Source organism: Siphateles boraxobius, unplaced genomic scaffold, assembly GCF_051911475.1.
Source record: "Siphateles boraxobius isolate OS27281-9 unplaced genomic scaffold, OSU_SipBor_1 151, whole genome shotgun sequence".
Lineage (NCBI taxonomy): Eukaryota > Metazoa > Chordata > Actinopteri > Cypriniformes > Leuciscidae > Siphateles > Siphateles boraxobius.
This window is the reverse complement of record NW_027508757.1, coordinates 1,055,797-1,065,612: the sequence shown is the minus strand read 5'-3', so window position 1 is coordinate 1,065,612 and position 9,816 is coordinate 1,055,797. Positions and strand designations below refer to the sequence as shown.

Sequence of the window (9,816 nt, the reverse complement as noted above, 5' to 3'; positions counted from 1 at the left end):
GAAACGTGTTTAGGAATGAAAGAGTTTGTCTTCAGAAGCGAACAGTGGAAAACTGGTCATGTTGGCGTCAGGTGCGTCCTGACAGGTGAATGAACGTCATCAACTTACAGAGAAGAGAGGGAAACAACATTTATAAGAAATGTCAAGGCTTGCCCTGATCCTCACAACTCTACCATAGTAAAACCATATTAAATATCAGATTCCGTCTTAGAAATTATTTCATTCTTCCATGTTTCTTAGAATAGAAATAATATTTATGTTAATGTAAATATGAAACAGACAAAGCTGTGAAGGAAAAGGAAAGACACACCCACAAGAGTTTCACATTACACAAAGTTCAAGAGCTTTTCTTTAATCAGCCTGTAATGGACTCACATGAGCAGCAGAGGGCAGAATCTACACCTGATCACGTGATCTCAACACTTTTACCTTATAGTCTGTTATAATCATTATCATTTAAGGTTTAATTTGGAAAAAGCAATGTACATTCTGTCAAAAAGATATTGAATCTCAGGAATGACTTTTTTCCCCTTTTTTAAGTCCTTTTGGGACATGTTGTATGAGTTGTTGAAGATAAAAAATCACATGTTTAAGTTCGACGTCTTTTTGCAAAACAAAGGGATTGCATTTTTGTTTAATAATATGTTGATTGTAGCCAAGTTGTATTTACACATATGTAGATTTCTTAAAGTTTCTCCATGTTTTGAGGCATTTAAAAATTATTTAACATTTTTATTTCAATCCTTAAAACTTCTGAAGAAGAGGAGTATTTATTTATTATTATTGTTCTTGTCTTTCGATATGCCACGTGGTCTTATTGTTGACGTGTTTAACAATGAGTTACAGGAATAAGTAGTTAATACCATATAGCAACTGTCAAAATGATTGATTGACAGGTGGGCGTGGCTTTCCTTTGATCTTCCCCCGCCCCTTCCGGTTCCTCCCCTTCCTGTCCCGCCCCTTGTCCCGCCCCTTCCGGTTCCTCCCCTTCCTGTTACCTTTGACCTAGTTCCGCCCCTTCCTGTTACCTTTGACCTAGTTCCGCCCCTTCCGGTTACAGCTTCTGTCAAAATGATGGATGGTTACCTTTGACCTAGTTCCGCCCCTTGCGGTTACAGCTTCTGTCAAAATGATGGAAGTGTGACAGTTAGTTTGATTGTTTGATCAAGAAAAGGGAGGTATTGGCCTTGTTAACATAAGCTTTGATGTTACAGTTACAAAGTGATGTGACAGTTAGTTTGAGATGTGATTGTTTGAAGTTGGTGTTTTGGTCACCGCATCCCTGAGCTTTATCAAGGGGAGCTGTGAAAGTGATAAGAAAAAAAATGTACAACTATTCACTGGACCAAGCATTATGTTCATTTAAATAAAATGGTGAAAGTTTATCTGTTCTGTAAAAAAGAATATAAAATAAAATCTCACACAAAAAGTTGAAATAAATGTACAACTATTCACTGAACCAAGCATTTCAGTTTAAATAAAATGGAGCCACAAAAATAAAAAATGTACAACTATTCACTGAACCAAGCATTTCAGTTTAAATAAAATGGTGAAAGTTTATCTGTTCTTTAAAAGAATATAAAATAAAACCTCACACAAACCTCACACATACAGCTTATGTAAAACCTCACACAAAAAGTTTAAATAAAATGGAGCCACAAAAGTATTGCAAACAATCCAATGTATGAATGATCTGACTCAAAAACATAGGGAGCACGCGCGTCTATGTGTGTGTGTGTGTGTGTGTGTGTGTGTGTCAAAGCAGGAATTCCCCCCCCTCCGCATTGCTGAGGACCTTGAAAGTTTATCTCACACAGAAGTTGAAAAAGCATTATGTTCATTTAAATGAAATGATTATAAAATTTACATTTAGTCATTCACAAATATTTGACACTGACTCAAGTTGAAAAACCATGCTGTTCAATTAAAAGTATATAAATTAAACAAAAATAAAATCATCTTACTGTTTCACCATGGTTGAAAAAAACCCACAAGTGTTTCCCCTGAAGTCTTTTCTCTCTGTCACACCAGTGTGTGGCTGGCCTGGTATCTGTTTTTGTGACACGTTCCTGAGCCCATTGAAAAGCATTGTGTTCCTTTAGAAGTGTATAAATTAAAATATATCATATATAAAATAAATAGTTTACTAATTGTTGTTCATTTAAAATCTTACTAAATTACTGAAGTTGAAAATCATGCCGTTCATTAAAAAATCTTACTAAATTAATGAAGTTGAAAAGCATTCTGTTCATTTAAAATAAATATTTTACAAATTTACTGTAGCAATTATGTTAGATATAGATAAAAATAAAATCATCTTACATTTTCACCAGGGTTGAAGAAAAAAAATCACACAGGTAGTGCCTGCCAGCATGGACAGTGTGCGTGACAAATAAGTGATATCATCGCTGTTTTCGAACCACCGGTAATAAATTACTTTTAATTCATAAGACTTATTTTCAGGAGTGACAGTTATCAAAAGGTCTGCCTAAATGCTGGGAATGTGAATTGGCCTTGAACCTGAACAGTTCCATTCATAGAGTACTGAAAGAATATAGTGGACACACAGCTCCGCCGTTTTCCCATAGTTTTCCACAGGCTCTTACTGTAAAAGGCTATAAAATAGCCAAGACACATGGTCGTGTGCCATACCCCATGTCTGGACCAAAAACTTTTGCACCCTCTCTTCTATGACCACCTCATCAAAAATGCAAAACAGTGAGTACTTTCTCTATAATTAATTTATGCTACGGTGCTGTTTATCTGTAATATGCAATGATGTTTAATCTGAAAAATTGTTTATACATAAGGAAAAGACGGTATAATTCATTAGTGGTGATACAGATATTAAAATGTATCTACTATATTAATTTATCAAAGTGGTTTAAAAATATGGAGCATTGTATTATGATATTGATGTGATACAGATATTAACATGTATCTACTATATTAATTTATCAAAGTATGATTTTTTTTTAAAAAATATGGAGCATTGTATTATGATATCGATGTGATACAGATATTAACACGTATCTACTATATTAATTTATCAAAGTATGATTTTTTTTAAATATGGAGCATTGTATTATGATTATGTATTATGTTTTTTTTTTTAAACCATATTACAAAAGTATCAGTTTAACACGACTGTTTTACAGCAATGTTTATCCATATCACAAAAGTATCAGTTTAACATGACTGTTTTACAGCAATGTTTATTTTGCATTATGCTATGTTGTTTTAACTGTTGTATTTTTTATCCGATGTAACTAAAATCTGCAGCATTGTTTATTTAAGCTGCGGGGTTTCCATAAAGGACCTTAAAATAAATGTTTTGGATTTATTCAGTTTTAAATCTTATTTAGAGATTATTTTAGTCAGACATGCTCATATGTGAATAGGCCTATTTAATTCCTCTTCAGTTACTTACTTCTTAAATTTTGCTAGGTTACTTTTTAATTCTTCTTTTACTCTGTCTTTGATTTTAACTTTTAGCAATTTGCATGATAAAATTGTTTAAAATGTAAGCTATAAATATGAATGGCACAATGTGATAACCAAAATATATAAAAGTCAAGTCAAAGCTATTTATATAGGCTAGCACTTTTCATTGCCATTTAAAATAACATGGTCTTTCCTTTTCTCTCTAGAGACAGCAAACACTGCAGGACAATCAGGCACCCAAGTAACATGTTAGTATGGTTTATATTTTATTTTTAATGAGAAAACATTATAGAGTGCAACAGGCGGTATCTGGGAGTAAAAACATTTACTTTCTCCATACGGAAATTAATTTAAAAGACAGACCTACTGTGAGCTAAGAGGTTGTTAATACATGGTATTTGCTTCTGATCAAGCCTTCAGCTTATTTTATTTTTTTGTAATTAATCATGTTTTACAGTTGAACTCCAGGTGAATACTACATTACCCATGAGCCATGATGCTGTAGTGAAAATTATGTCAAACATAGTTTTTTTTTTAAAAAAAAGCAACACACTCCAAAATAGCTCTGCCCCCTCCCATGAAGCACTGCGAATGACATAATCTCCCTACCCTCTCAAAATACTGAAATGTTTGTATAAGCTATATATGCGTATTTATATATAAATATATATATTTTTTAAAATCACTATGGGAAATAAGAATGAAAAAGGGGTGGGGGAGGCACTGTTGCACTCTATGTATAATGAACAATTGACAGATGAACTGACAGATATTTTATGTAAACAGGCAAAATCTCTGCATCTGATGGTGGCCATGTGTTTTCACCGATCATAACTGGTTTAACTCTTGGCTCCTTTGAGATCAACATGACTTCTGCCAAATCAAATGTACCGGCACATTGTAAGTGTAATAAAACAGTTTCGCCTATGTATTAAATTAATCTTAATTAACCAGTCCGAGTTAACTATTTGGGACCAATTTTAAGGAAGGTTACATTCTGGTCTAACAGTGTCATGTACAAATTTGCAATACAGAATTGTTTTGTGTTTTTGGTACTATTGGATCGAGTTTTGTAGAATTTATTTTATGTGCTGTCCTGCTCCTGGATTATTCAGACTCAGAATTGTAACTATTACTATAGCCTTTATCAGCCATTTATTTTACTGCAGACTTATCAAACTTATTTATTTACTGCAGATTTTATCAAAGCAACTAATTAACTCAATTCATGGCAGCAATAATTAAAGAAGAAAAAAAAAAATGAACAATTGACAGATGAACTGACAGATATTTTATGTAAACAGGCAAAATCTCTACATCTGATGATGGCCATGTGTTTTCGCCGATCATAACTGGTTCAAGCTCCTTTGAGATCAATATGACTTCTGCCAAATCAAATGTGCCAGCAAATTGTAAGTGTAATACACGAGAAACTATTAAAACAGTTTTTTTGCGTATGTAATGTATAAAATTAATCTTAATTAAGCAGTCCGAGTTAACTATTTGGGACTAATTTTAAGGAAAGTTACATTCTGATCTAACAGCATCATGTACAAATTTGAAATATTTTTGGTACTATTGGATCGAGTTTTGTAGAATAAACCCAGATTAATTTATTTTATGCGGTGTCATGCTCCTGGATTATTCAGACTCAGAATTGTAACTATAGCCTTTTATTTTACGGCACTTATTTATTTTACTACAGATTTGATCAAAGCCAAATACTGTCCAAAAGGGACGACTGGGAAAGAAGAGAAACAGGTCAATACAAGGTTAGATTCAATCTTTATATTCTTTCCCATTTTGCCTTCATTTTCCTTTTCCTGTTTTAATTTTTCAATTTTTATATTCTCAGATCATCAAGGGTTTCTGAAAGCAAACACCAGTCAGTTGGTCGAAAAAATGAAGAACATTGATTCAATCATTGACAATCTTGATTGCTCAATGAATCAGTTACAAATGTGCGAGCGAATCCGACATGAAGACGAGGGAACCGCTGGACTATGTGAATTGTGAAAGCATTTTCAACGACCTGGTCAACGCTTTGTTCAAGCATGAAGAATCTCTCATGAAGAAACTGCAATAACCACTGTTGTAGCCTATTGTTTGGCATTATGTACTTAAATAGTTTAATAATTGATTGGTGATGGAGTTTTAATTTTTGTATTTAGAACCAAGTATATTGCACAAGTAAGAAGAAACCAAACTGGCCATATAATGATATATTGCACATAATAAACAATGGCAAAATGTGTATTCCTTAAAAAACAGGCAATGTTTGAGAACCCTAATATTGGTGTAATCTCTGCGAGGTCTCAACCACAAACGCAAAACTTTGTGGTGGGTGATACGGGCATAGCTTTACTAAAGGAAAATATTATGGAAGTAATTTTCAAACTATATTTTATTTATTTATATTATGGTTTTCATGTTGATTTAAAGTTTTTGTTATTAACTAATACCTTTATTTTTTACATCCAGCACAAAATTTTGTTCAAAAATCGTTCTCTGACCCCAAATAATCAGATAATGTTGTGTTCACAATCTATAATTATATATTCTCCTGCTTAGTATGTGTGTAAATAGTTGTGCTTAAATATTTGGATGTATTTTTACAAGCCAACATATTTTGTCACACTGTAGCGATTTTTATATAACATATTTTGTCACACACTTGTAAAGACTATGGCCTACCTTTAAAACATAATCTTTATACAGGAATCACCCGTGTCCAAAACATCCATGTAAGATTCAAAAGACCAAATCACTAAGAAGACAGGGGATGAAAAGCACCGTTTATAATAAATACACAAAGTATTAATGCAAAAAGTAAGTGTATGCTGTTTCACACTTAAACTATTACAACAGAATCACATCTGACTATGCAGATAAAATTGCACAAAAGTAAATTCTAGTGATCAACTTGCTAAAGAGTCAATACAACATGAGCCATTTAAAGCAAATACGAAAAGCCACTTGTGATCAGTTTTGTATGTTTGTAATTGACATTTTATATAGTCAATTAGGCCGTTTACATCTTGCTTCTTTTTGTTTTTGTACAGTTTGCAAAAACTATAGGCTCCGAGCGTGGTCAAACATATAGGAATTTATGAAAAACATGAACAGATATTTCTACATGAGATATTTCTTTTAGAACATCTTTCAGCTATGTCTACGAAACATCGACATGAAAGATGAGTATTGCTGTTTTTCTGTTACCTATAAAACTATTATACTTCAAACTCGTCTAGCTATTGCCCATTTCACAGCACAGTCATAGATACACAGTTATTTTATGCATGTGGCTAAACAACGCTAATGAATTACCGGCTATATTTTTACGTGAATGGCGGGATGATTCATTTTTTAATCCGTCTACACCGATACTTTGACACAAGAGTTTTAGGTCTGATCCAGAAAACAGACGGTAAGCAGTAAGTTATGAAAACATGTGATAAGCAGTTTTGGCCTCATCATCAAAAAGTTTTAACATAGCGCAAGTTTCAATTGTTTGATAAACTATCTAACGATTATACCTAATTATCAACAGTTATATGTGAAACAAGCTCAGTCACATTAGAGTTGGATTCTTGTTTATATTGTACATTGTTATTGAACCGCATGTTTAACAGTGCTAGTGTTAAACCAGGTTTAGCAGCGTTACCACCACACACACACACAAACAGTTAGGAGAAATCGGCTTGTATGCGATAACTGAGGCTGGGCTCTGTGTAGAGTTTATCAGGACAACTGATAGTGCTCAGCCCGCCCCGTAGGAGGAGTTGTATAGGGGTGTCATCGTCATGACGTCGTAAACCGCTACGTAGGATTAAAGCCTCATTGAATCAGAAGTAAAGTCATGGAGAAGTTATGCATATACTGCCAGAGAGAATTCAGACGAAAATTATTTTACGATACTGTTCAGTTTATTTAAAAAATACTTTTCATTTAACACCGTTGTATTAGCTTTCTCATTCAAAGTCATGTTGAAAGAACCTGTTTCAGTTAAGTAAACCAAAAAATTACTTAAGTAAATGAAGTTAAATCATTACAATACTTTTCAAACATTTTACTTTATCCATTTGAGTCGAGATTACACAAATGAGTTTAATTAAAATAGCTATATAGAAAACTAGGAACAGTACAATTTGAAATAAAACGTTGTTAATGCGTTTTTCAGCAAGATAAAAAATCGTTGATTTGTTAATGTTTATATTTAAAAGAGTTTCTGATATGTTAGTGTTTTACCATAAAGTGTAGACCATGATAATAATAATTAAAGCGGTTTTAATCATTATAAAAACAACTACTTTGGGGATGCATTGGATGCGACAAAACCAATAAGAGTCTTTACCGAGTAAAGATTTTGTAAAAGGTTATCTTATTAGATATATTTGTAAAGGTTGTTGAACACAATCCCTAAATAAACGAAACAATTGGATTATTTGAACTTAATAGTTTTGGACTAAATTAAGAATGTTAACCTGATTCAACTAAATGGCATTGAATTAATCTCATGTAATAAACTGAAGTTTACTGAAATAAACAATGTAAATTAAATGCAACATTACCCTGTAGAACCTGTTGACATAAAAAGTTGAGTAAATCCACCATATGTTTTCCAAAAAAATGTTGATTAAACATTAAAAGTTCAAAACATATGGATGGGTGAATCTTCCCGACAAGTTCCGTAAAAAGCGTTTAGAAAGTAGCTAGGATGTATTTTATTTTGCGCAGACTTTAAGTGAACTTTTACCAACTATTAAGATGTTAAAGTTCAGTTATAGACCTTTAGCGCATTGAGTTGACATTAAAACGTGATATCAATATCGCATTATTGAGTAACCGAATTCAGGGTTGTTTAATAACTTCAATAGTTATCAAGCACTTGGTGAGATTATTCAGAAAAAGTGACAAAAGTAATTTTCTGATCAATCATCGTACACGGATGCACTGTGTTTTGAGGGTCGCTGGTAGAAAGATTTCTTTGTATTTTTAAAAACATAGATAGATCTACATAGATGTTTTACACGAAAAAAATATTTCAGAGATCCTTGTGCGGTAGGCCTATTCTATTCTATATTTGCATAAAGAGTTAAAATATAAAATGTACATTTAAGCGCTGTTTAAAAATGGTATAATAAAATTATGTGGTTTAAACCATCATTTTATTAAATCAAGCCGATTCATATGCATACTGTCGTATATGAACAAAGAGAAGACCTAGAGTTCACTACAGCTAACTGTAGGAAACAGATATCCATGGGGTGAAAGTGTAGGGAAGACACCATACAAAACACACCCGGCGATACGATAAGTGTTACGATAGTGTTGTTCAAAATGAAACCGCGGTAAACAATTTAAGAACACTAGCACTGTTAAACATGCGGTTCAATAACAATGTACAATATAAACAAGAATCCAACTCTAATGTGACTGAGCTTGTTTCACATATAACTGTTGATAATTAGGTATAATCGTTAGATAGTTTATCAAACAATTGAAACTTGCGCTATGTTAAAACTTTTTGATGATGAGGCCAAAACTGCTTATCACATGTTTTCATAACTTACTGCTTACCGTCTGTTTTCTGGATCAGACCTAAAACTCTTGTGTCAAAGTATCGGTGTAGACGGATTAAAAAATGAATCATCCCGCCATTCACGTAAAAATATAGCCGGTAATTCATTAGCGTTGTTTAGCCACATGCATAAAATAACTGTGTATCTATGACTGTGCTGTGAAATGGGCAATAGCTAGACGAGTTTGAAGTATAATAGTTTTATAGGTAACAGAAAAACAGCAATACTCATCTTTCATGTCGATGTTTCGTAGACATAGCTGAAAGATGTTCTAAAAGAAATATCTCATGTAGAAATATCTGTTCATGTTTTTCATAAATTCCTATATGTTTGACCACGCTCGGAGCCTATAGTTTTTGCAAACTGTACAAAAACAAAAAGAAGCAAGATGTAAACGGCCTAATTGACTATATAAAATGTCAATTACAAACATACAAAACTGATCACAAGTGGCTTTTCGTATTTGCTTTAAATGGCTCATGTTGTATTGACTCTTTAGCAAGTTGATCACTAGAATTTACTTTTGTGCAATTTTATCTGCATAGTCAGATGTGATTCTGTTGTAATAGTTTAAGTGTGAAACAGCATACACTTACTTTTTGCATTAATACTTTGTGTATTTATTATAAACTGTGCTTTTCATCCCCTGTCTTCTTAGTGATTTGGTCTTTTGAATCTTACATGGATGTTTTGGACACGGGTGATTCCTGTATAAAGATTATGTTTTAAAGGTAGGCCATAGTCTTTACAAGTGTGTGACAAAATATGTTATATAAAAATCGCTACAGTG

General features: G+C 32.9%; 1 long non-coding RNA gene across 1 annotated transcript; it reads left to right on the top strand.

The window, feature by feature from the left end:
* Positions 1-2,651: 2,651 nt before the first annotated feature.
* LOC143738761 (uncharacterized) lies at positions 2,652-5,178 on the top strand. Its single transcript, XR_013204022.1, has 4 exons — positions 2,652-2,718; positions 3,651-3,692; positions 4,749-4,856; positions 5,150-5,178. It is a non-coding gene; the product is annotated as an uncharacterized LOC143738761 (long non-coding RNA).
* The last annotated feature ends 4,638 nt before the right edge of the window (positions 5,179-9,816 follow it).